This window comes from Panthera uncia, assembly GCF_023721935.1.
Source record: "Panthera uncia isolate 11264 chromosome D3 unlocalized genomic scaffold, Puncia_PCG_1.0 HiC_scaffold_8, whole genome shotgun sequence".
Taxonomy (NCBI): domain Eukaryota; kingdom Metazoa; phylum Chordata; class Mammalia; order Carnivora; family Felidae; genus Panthera; species Panthera uncia.
The window spans coordinates 5,749,588-5,758,742 of NW_026057586.1; positions in this window are offsets into that span (position 1 = coordinate 5,749,588).

Consider the following 9,155-nt stretch of genomic DNA (forward strand, 5'->3'; position numbering starts at 1 on the left):
ATTTATCCTTTTTTAAGAAAATGTTAATCTGAGGCTATATTTTAGCTGCATATATGTTCAGGAACATTGTATCAGTTTGCCATACTCTTTTTCCTGCGAATACATGATAACATTTTTTCCTTCCAGATGTTTATTTTGCTTTGATTCTATCTGCTGAAAATTAAAATTGTCATCCAGTATACATATTTGACTGGGATGCCTTTTGCTAATCATTTATTCTATGTCTATAAACTATGTGAAATATTTCCCTTACAGATACGTTGCTGATGGATTTTATTTTAGTTGATAAAATTTGATATCGAATCAGAAACACTCCTTTCACTGATATGTTTAACCCTATAGGTTTATAGTAAATTAAATTATAATCTAAATAATTATTGTAAATCTATTATAATTATAGTGTTCTTTTGCTTTCTTGCTTTATTTATTTAGTTATTTATCTGTTTTCACTTACATCTTCCATTGGATGGGTTGAATACTTCTTCACCGACGTGAACATTTTTGGGTTGAATACTTCTTAACTGACATGAACCTTTTATATTTTTTACTCATATAGTGATTACCTCTAATTTATTTATTTAGAGTTAGGGTCATGTTCCCTACCAATGGCTTGTGATATTAAATATCTCTATTTTTTATCCAAACCAGACAGGAAACTCAGAATACACTTAAACTCTCTGTTCTTCCCATCTTCCCCCATACACAATATATGTCAATCGCTCATTTAGAGAACAATAAATTTTCCTAAGACTTTCCTCACCTTTACTTCCATACTGCAATATATCCTCCTGAAGTCATTATTCTTCTTGCTATAACATCCTTTATGTGTTCTTCAAAACTGAGTATGCTAAAAATATCTTTCTTTTCCCTCTTGAATTAAAGCAACAGTTTAAATGCAGAGAGCTTCCTTTAAACCTGACCGCACAGCTCTATTGACTTTCTGTACCCAGTGTTACTTTTCAAAAGAACGCTATGAATATAACCCCACTTCTCTGAAGTGATCTATATTTGTTTCTGTTGAGCTGTGTTTTTGTTTTCTTTTTCTTTCCTGTATAATCTTTGAGAATCTTCTCTCATATTTGATTTTATTAAATGTTATTATTGGAATTCAAGTTGTTTATTTTTTTCTCCAGAAAAACGCTGTTCAGTACTTGGATGCGTTCTTGGTTTGAGGTCTGACAGCACTCTTTAATTATGTTATTATTAACTTCAAACACTTCTCATATTTTGTCATTTTTTAACCCTTCTTTCACTCTGAGATGTATGCATAACCTTACATATCTCTCCTCCATATCTATTAACATTTTCTTGATGCCTTCCAGGAAAGTACTTCAACTTTGATCATATCAATATATTCATTATTTTTTTTTAACATTTCAACAGTGATCACTGTTATACCCAGTATTTCCAAAGTCTTCTCCTTCTGTGTCAGTTATCTACTGCCATAAAACAAAGCAGTTCAGAGCCTAGTGGCTTAAAATAATAATCAATTTATTAACACATGGTTTCATGGTTAGCAGTTTATACTGGGCTCAGCTGAGTGGTTTTTCAGCTGGTCTTATCTGAAGTCATTCATTCAACTGGTGGATCAACCAGTGTTGGATTGTCTAAGATGATCTCACGAAGATGTCCTCGAGATGGCTCTGGCAGTTGGCTGGGGGTTTGGTGTTCTAGCAGCCTTCACTGGGAAGGCTCATCCATGTTCCGGGTGGTATCATTCTTCACGAGGCTGTCAGTGTTCTCCAATGGTGATGAAAGACTTCTCATCGACAGAAAGTTGAGCCCGAATTTGTAAGCACTTGCTTAGTCTCTGCTCATAACATGTTTGCCAACGTCTCATTAGCTAAAGTAAGTCACCAGATTGGATTGGTGGAGAAATGAACTCCAACATCTTTATGGGGGGAGGATCACCATCATATTTTAAAGGACTGTGTGGAGAGGGAGGAAGGAATTATGGTAGCCATGTATGAGAATGCTCTATTGCACCTTTGTAACTTCTTAAAGTTTTCAATAACCTTCCCTTACGGTGAGCACCTTTTCTTACACTGGTATAAGTATTATATCTTGTCTTTCTTTCAGAGTGCTTACACAAAGTCATTTGTTATTTTCTTGGGAGTAGCAGCTGTCTTGATATGATACTTATTAAAGAAAAAGCAAACACCCAAGTCCTAGTTGGTTCTTCTCCACCTGAGTTTAGGGGATGGGAGTTTGGAGTATGTCTCAGGACAGGAAAGCTCTAACGTTTTCACCTTGATTTCCCGATCTCTTGCTCAGTGCTTTATATGTAAATCGATCTAATTATGAAGCAACTCTGTATGTTACCCTTCCTGACTCGTAGGTGAGGGAAATAGGCTAAGAGAGTTTAAATAATTTGGATGCATCTACTAATTGACAGATCTGGCATTGTAGAAAGAAGTTCCTGACTCCAATCTTCTTAACTGGCACATGTCACATTTAAACACTAAAAATCTTCTTCAGGCATTGCCATTTCTTCTAACAGAAGAAACTTCTGATATTATTTAGCGTGGTCGTCCGTCAGGTGTATCCACCTGCTTTCTCTTTTTGGTCCATGTGTGTGTCTGTATGAATGAATATTACTCATTTGTTCCAGTAGGACTTGAAAACAGCTCCATCAATGATCTCTGCCATCGCCACTTTTTACCTTCTGTGTGCCAAGGCTTTTGATTTCTCTATTGGTGTTTTCTACAATGCACCTGCTGTTTATATTAATTGCTCTTTGAATTCTTTTTTTTTTTTTTTTCTTCAAGAGTAACCTTCACGGACACAGGCTCAGCAGTGGTGGCTCTGGGGGCATGCCTACTCCGGCTGGAGTGAGTAAGTGGGACAATGGTAGAAAACACGAGGGCCTTCCTTTGAGCTCAGGTGAAACAATTCAAATTGAGCAGCGAGGTTAGTTTTTGCTTTTGTTTTTCCCTGTGAGCAAGAAGATCTGGGATTCCAACAGCTACCACCTTACAGATAAAGCAACGCTGTGGAAACCACTGCACTTCCTTTGGCCTCATTTTCTGCATTTTCATTTCATTTTATTTAAAATAAATAATAAAATTATTTTGAGAGAGAGAGAGTGCAAGTGGGGGAGAGGGGTAGAGAGAGAACCCCACACAGGCTCCCTGCTCAGTGTGGAGTCCTACTTGGGGTTCCATCCCAAAACGCTGGTTGAAATCATGAGTCCATCACTCAGCTGATTGAGTCACCCAGGCACCCCCATTTTTATTTATTTTTCTTTTTTAAATTTTGTTTAATGTTTATTTATTTTTGAGACAGAGGGAGACAGAGCGCGAGTAGGGAGGGGCAGAGAGAGAGGGAGACACAGAATCTGAAGCAGGCTCCAGGCTCTGAGCTGTCAGCACAGAGCCCGACACGGGGCTCGAACCCACAAACCATGAGATCATGACCTGAGCCAAGTCAGTTGCTTAACTGACTGAGCCACCCAGGCGCCCCCAAATTAAAATAATTTTAACTGAGTCCTCTTTGATGCTAACTCAGTTATTACTCAATTATTACTCAGATATTACTCAGTTCTCATACTCTGACCTTGTGGGAATGTCTGGTTCCTGTAATGCCAAACATGTCACCCACCTTATGGTATCTAAGTGAAACCTAAAATCAAACATCTGTTTAATAAAATATTCAAATTTGTATCCTATGCATATAGGACAATCCTTACTGGTCAGTGCTTTCCCTTCCCTGTCTGTTCCTTTGCCAAAGGCTGGCACTGGGCAAACCACGGAGTTAAGACCGCTCTCAGCGCCCCTCGGAATGTTTCTACTTTATATCATTTCCAACCAGCTCTCCTTTCCTTCGCCTCCGTGAGAAGGTATCCTTCTAGAAGAACTGTGGCTATGGCGAAGGCATGCATTGCGCACAGCCAGTCATAACTACAAGAAAGCCTTGATTTCCACGAGAGATATATTGAAAAATTAGCTATGTATGTCGATTAGAAAACTATTTTTGAAGATTTTTATTTCAAATGATACATTTACTAAAAAGCATCGACTGCATTTCCCCTTGGTGTTTTTAAACGATCATAGCCATCACTGCTTGGCAAAAATGAGGTTGCAGTATCACTCTTTTCTTAAAATTTTTTTTGCAACTCAGTCTGCCCTAAAACTGGGGGAAAGAGCTATTTCACATTTTTGTTCTTGAAAATGTGTGGGATGTTTCCTTATACATGTTGAGTATAAAAGCGGCTGGACAGTCAAGGAAAGAAGGTTACAGGACTTTGCTATTATATATATCTTAAAAAACCCAGTATTTTTCATTCAGCATTTATTTCCACGCACAGAAGCTTGTTTCACTCTTCAGAATTATTTCATGAGTCAGACAGAAGTCCTGTCCTAGCCTAACATTCAGGGTTATTTTCAACAAGCAAATGTTGGTTTCAACAAGCAAATGTTGATTCTAAAAATCACCTAATAACACTCACTAAATCATCATCATAATATGACATGCCCTAAATAAACAAAGGAAATAAACGAAGGTGATGCTATTGAGTGATATAATTAAGAATACAAAAATGGTATGGCCACATAAGCAATCGTCCCCTATGCTTCTCATTTAGTAACTTTAAGTGAAACTTTGTATTCCTTAATGGAGGTTTTTTTCATAAAATATAGACATTTTCTCCAGCTTCATTTACATCATAGGGCTAAATTCCTTTTTCCACTACAGGTGGTTTTCTCCCCAGACTAACAGTGAGCGTACTCTGTGCATAACTCAGGACGATGGCGATGTATCTTTCTATCTCAGGATGCATCTTTATAAAAGTTCTTTTTGTTTGTGCCGATCTACAGAACCCTAGCTACTAATTAGGCTGCTGATTGTTTACAAAATCTTGATGTTATTTTTATAAGCCACTGTCAACTAACATTAATCAGGAGGAAAAGAGAGTTTTTCTAAATTTTAGCATAGACTGGTGGATCGTGGAGTTATTTCTATTCGCCTCACATTTCCCCCAACAGAGATAATAACACATTGTTCCCGGAGCACGACTATCATTTAAAATGAAACAACGTAGACAATGACCACGCGTCTGTAAGTACTGATGAAAATTGGTTGAATAACGAAGTGCTCTGATAATTCTCACCCACAAGAGGCTAATATTCGTGAGATACCTGACAATACAATGTATTCATGCTTCTAAGAAGACCAACTTTTATTTCTCGCGTCACGTTCATAAGATATCCTGTCTGGTCTAAATATAAGGTTTTAATGATTTTAACTCTCTTCTTTATTATGAAGATTTTCTACTCATGACATATTTACAGGCTGTTGAAGGGAAATACGGCTTCCCATGTTGGTTGAAACAAGTTTCACGTCGGAGAATGGCAGATAACTTTTAAAGATATTTCAATATTTGGCAGCAAATTATTTATTAATACAAGTTTTGATAAACTAATGCTATGATGTGTAGATTGTTGATTTAATAAAATGGAAAAAACAGCTTTACGTAACTACGTAAATAAATTTAAATAACTTCTTTAAAATGAAATTACGTAATGCAGAGTGGGTCAGAAGCGCTATTTTATTCCAGTTATTTTTGTAACCTCACCTGTTACAGCCAGAGAAAACCAACCTTAAGGATGCTAACGCTGCAGACGAATTAATGGAAGAGTCCTGGAGCATCTGCAGTTTTATAATTTGCTATACAGAACCACGAGCATGCGGACAGACTCAGAGAAAGTGCCCTCCTCCAATTCTTTTAAGGGTTCTGGGGATCTTTCCTAACCATTCATTGTGATCAGGTGCAAGGGCAAGGAAGCCAACGTCACCTTAACTGGGTTCAAAAAGTATGAATTCTACCTTATGTTCTATACGTGGCCTCTATTTGGATGCTAACTTAGAAGGACTGTGGCAAGCACCCTCTCCCGGGCCAGCCCGTTGAACTTTACGAAATCGATCAGTTTATAACCACTCCCTTTCAAAATGCTCATGTCTTGAAATCTGACCATATGTGTGCACATGACCTTCCTTGGAGAAGCTGAACTTTCCCCATCTGTTGGTGTTTCTCAGAAAGAAAAGCCTGGTGGGTCTCCATTAGGGAAGGAACATTACTTGGCAAGTGGTGAGTCTCAAAAGTGAGAAGGCGATTTGCCAAGAGAGCAGAATGTGGTGGGTATTTAAAAGTCTTTCTGTGTGTCTCTGTAGGAAAATGAAGAGAACTTTCAAGGAAAAGTTGCAGCCACAGCCCGGGAGGATCAGGGCCATGGTGCAAAGGCCACATCATCATCTGTTTCAGTCTCTGGGTGAGTGAACAGAGGACCTGGTCCAGGACATGCCCTCAGCACTGAGGCCACAGAAAAGGGACCTCACAGCCCCAGACACTTCCCCAGAGAGGACTGAAGCTCATAAATCAAAGAGGCAGGGGCGCCTGGGTGGCTCAGTCGGCTGGGCGTCCGACTTCCGCTCAGGTCACGATCTCACGGTCTGTGACTCCGTGAGTTGGAGCCCCGCGTCGGGCTCTGGGCTGATGGCTCAGAGCCTGGAGCCTGCTTCAGATTCTGTGTCTCCCTTTCTCTCTGCCCCTCCCCCATTCATGCTCTGTCTCTCTCTGTCTCAAAAATAAATAAACGTTAAAAAAAATTTTTTTTAAAAAATCAAAGAGGCAAAGAGGCCCTTATTTCTGAGAACTTGACTTCAAACACAGACATATTGGCCACTAGGTTGTGCAGAGGAATGAGAAAATGTATAAAAAGTCTGGATCTCCAGCACCCCCCCTCGATTTTTCTTTTTTTGTTTTTTTTCTTCTTCTGGGATTTCCTTCCTGAATTTCCTGCAAGAACCACTTGTCTAGCAAAATTTCGGTGGCCACTTCCTTGGCCCAGTAACAAAATCTGGGTCCTGGGAAACCGGTCCCGGGCACAGAGGATGAAACATGTTAGACATACTTGAGTGGATGGATTTTAGCAAAGACCAAGGTTCTGTTCTCTTATGTTCAACAGGCAACTGAGAATACAGTAGTTTCCCTGTAGGTATTTTTTTTTTTTAACGTTGTTACTGTTTTATGGAATTGTTTTATCACTCTCCTAAAGAAAGCATATCTTCTGGATGCGAAACAGAATTGCCATCCCCTCTGAAAAGTGTCAACATTCCCCTCTCAACGTGCAGCGTTGACCATTTTTCAAGCACCCTCCCCCACCACCGGGCCCCTGAACCTTTGTCATTTTATTCACAAACCTACTAGTCGCTCGAACCGGCTGCTGGTCGCCCGCTGGTCGCTTGTGCTGCTTTGCAGTTGGGACGTTTCTTCCTCAACTCCACTCCCATCCACTCCCCAACCCCCGCGCTGCCACAATATCACTCCTGGGCCCCGTGACTCCCGCGGGGCCTTCTTCCTGCTTGGACTCTAGACCCTTTACAGGTACGCACGTGGCCGCATCCACCCCGGGTTGGTGGGGGGCGCTCCTCCTGGCTCCCCGTCCCTCTGTTCACTCCTTGCCCTTTGCTCCAGCTCCCAGCCCGCCCAGTGGAGTTGGGTCTCCGCGCAGTCTGTCTGTCTGTCTGACACTCCAGGTCTCCGTTCCCGCCTGCCCCAGCTGCCCACCGTTCACTGAATGGATGGAAACGCACTGACGCACACGCACACACACCTTTTACCCACTTTTACCCTCGTCGGGGACTTGCAGCCGCCTGCAAACCAGAGACCAGAAGCTCGGTGCAAGGTGTCTCGGAGGTGGCGTCTGGGCTCGGGGAGCCCCCTCCCCCCGGACTCGGGGGTCGCCTCACCGTCCCCCACCCCCACCCCCCCGGCACCTCCCCTCGCGGCCGCGGCGCCGGAGGCAGGCGGGCCGGGCGCGGGCACCGCCGCCGGCACGCACGCCCCCACGTGGGCGGCCCCGGGCCGCAGCAGCAGCGGCGGCAGCAGCAGCAGCAGCAGCAGCAGCAGGTGCCGCGAGGTGGAGGCCGGGCCGGGAGCCCCGCGGCGGCCGCAGCCCGGCGCCCTCGCTCTCCCGCCCCTCTCGTCTCTCCTCGGCCTCCCAGCCCTCGCGGCTCCGCGCCTCTCCCCCTTAGTCCTTCCTACCCCGTCTACCCACCGCCGCCGTCCCCAGCCGGAGCCCCCAGGACGCACGCGGAGGGGAGCGGGGGCCGGGGCGCCGCGGCCCGGGGGCCGGGACGGCGGCCGGGGCTGGGGGTGGGGGTGGCGGCCGGCCCCGGGGTAGCCGCGAGGTCCGGCCGGCGGCCGTGGTGGCGCGGACAGTCCGCAGCGGCCGGGGAGGGCGGGACGCGGCCGGCGGGGACGGGGAGGTGCCGCGGCGGCCGGGGAGGGACTCCCCCCGCCTCCCGCGCGCCCCGGCCCTCCGCGGGGCCGCCCGCCGTTTGCTGTTCCTTCTCGTGCGTTTATTCGCATTTTCCAAGCTGGGGCTTTCCCGGAGCTGTTTCCCCAGCAACTCTGTCCCCCCCCCCCGCCCCCCGAGTTTAACGCGCCGCGCGCGCGCATCTGTGCCCGTAGCGGTAGGGTAGGAGGTGTTCTGCGTCTGCCTGGGGGGTTTTAAATATCTTGGGGAAGAGGAAGGTGTCTTCGCGGAAGCCGTTCGGTGCGGGCGACCTCCGCATCAGGCCGGGCGATTAACCGCGAAACTTTTAGGGCTGCCTTTGCCTCCGGCGCGCCCCTGCCCGCTCTCCCCGCCTGTGAGCGAGCGCAGCGCGTGGCAGAAGCCTTCCCCCCCCGACCCCTGATCAGAGAGGGAACCCGCTTGCTCTGGGCAGATGCAGTGTAAGGGGTGGCAGACACCCCAGCTGCGATTTCCAACCCCTGAAAAGTGGTAACCGGACCCCAAAGGGAATTTTCCCGCGGTGGCCCCTCCCCCTGGCTCGCCTTGGATGGGGCCTCGGGATCCAGCTCGGGATTTGCCTGCTCCCTCCGGGGCCCCTCGGCCGGGGCTGGCGGAGTGACGGCTCCCAGCCCGGTCCTCCTCCCTCTCCCCTCCCCCCCCCCCCTCAGGATCCGAGCGGGTGTGATGTCCTTGCAGCCGCCGCCGCCGCCCCATTCCGCCGCGCACCAGCCCCGGGGGCGCCGGCCGCGCGGTGCTGCCCAGTCCTGCCCCGGCGCCGGGCTTCCCAGAGGGTCGCGCAGCCCACGGCTATGACTCAGGCGCCCACTTGGTAACTCTGCCATCTTCCTGCTCCTTTCCCCC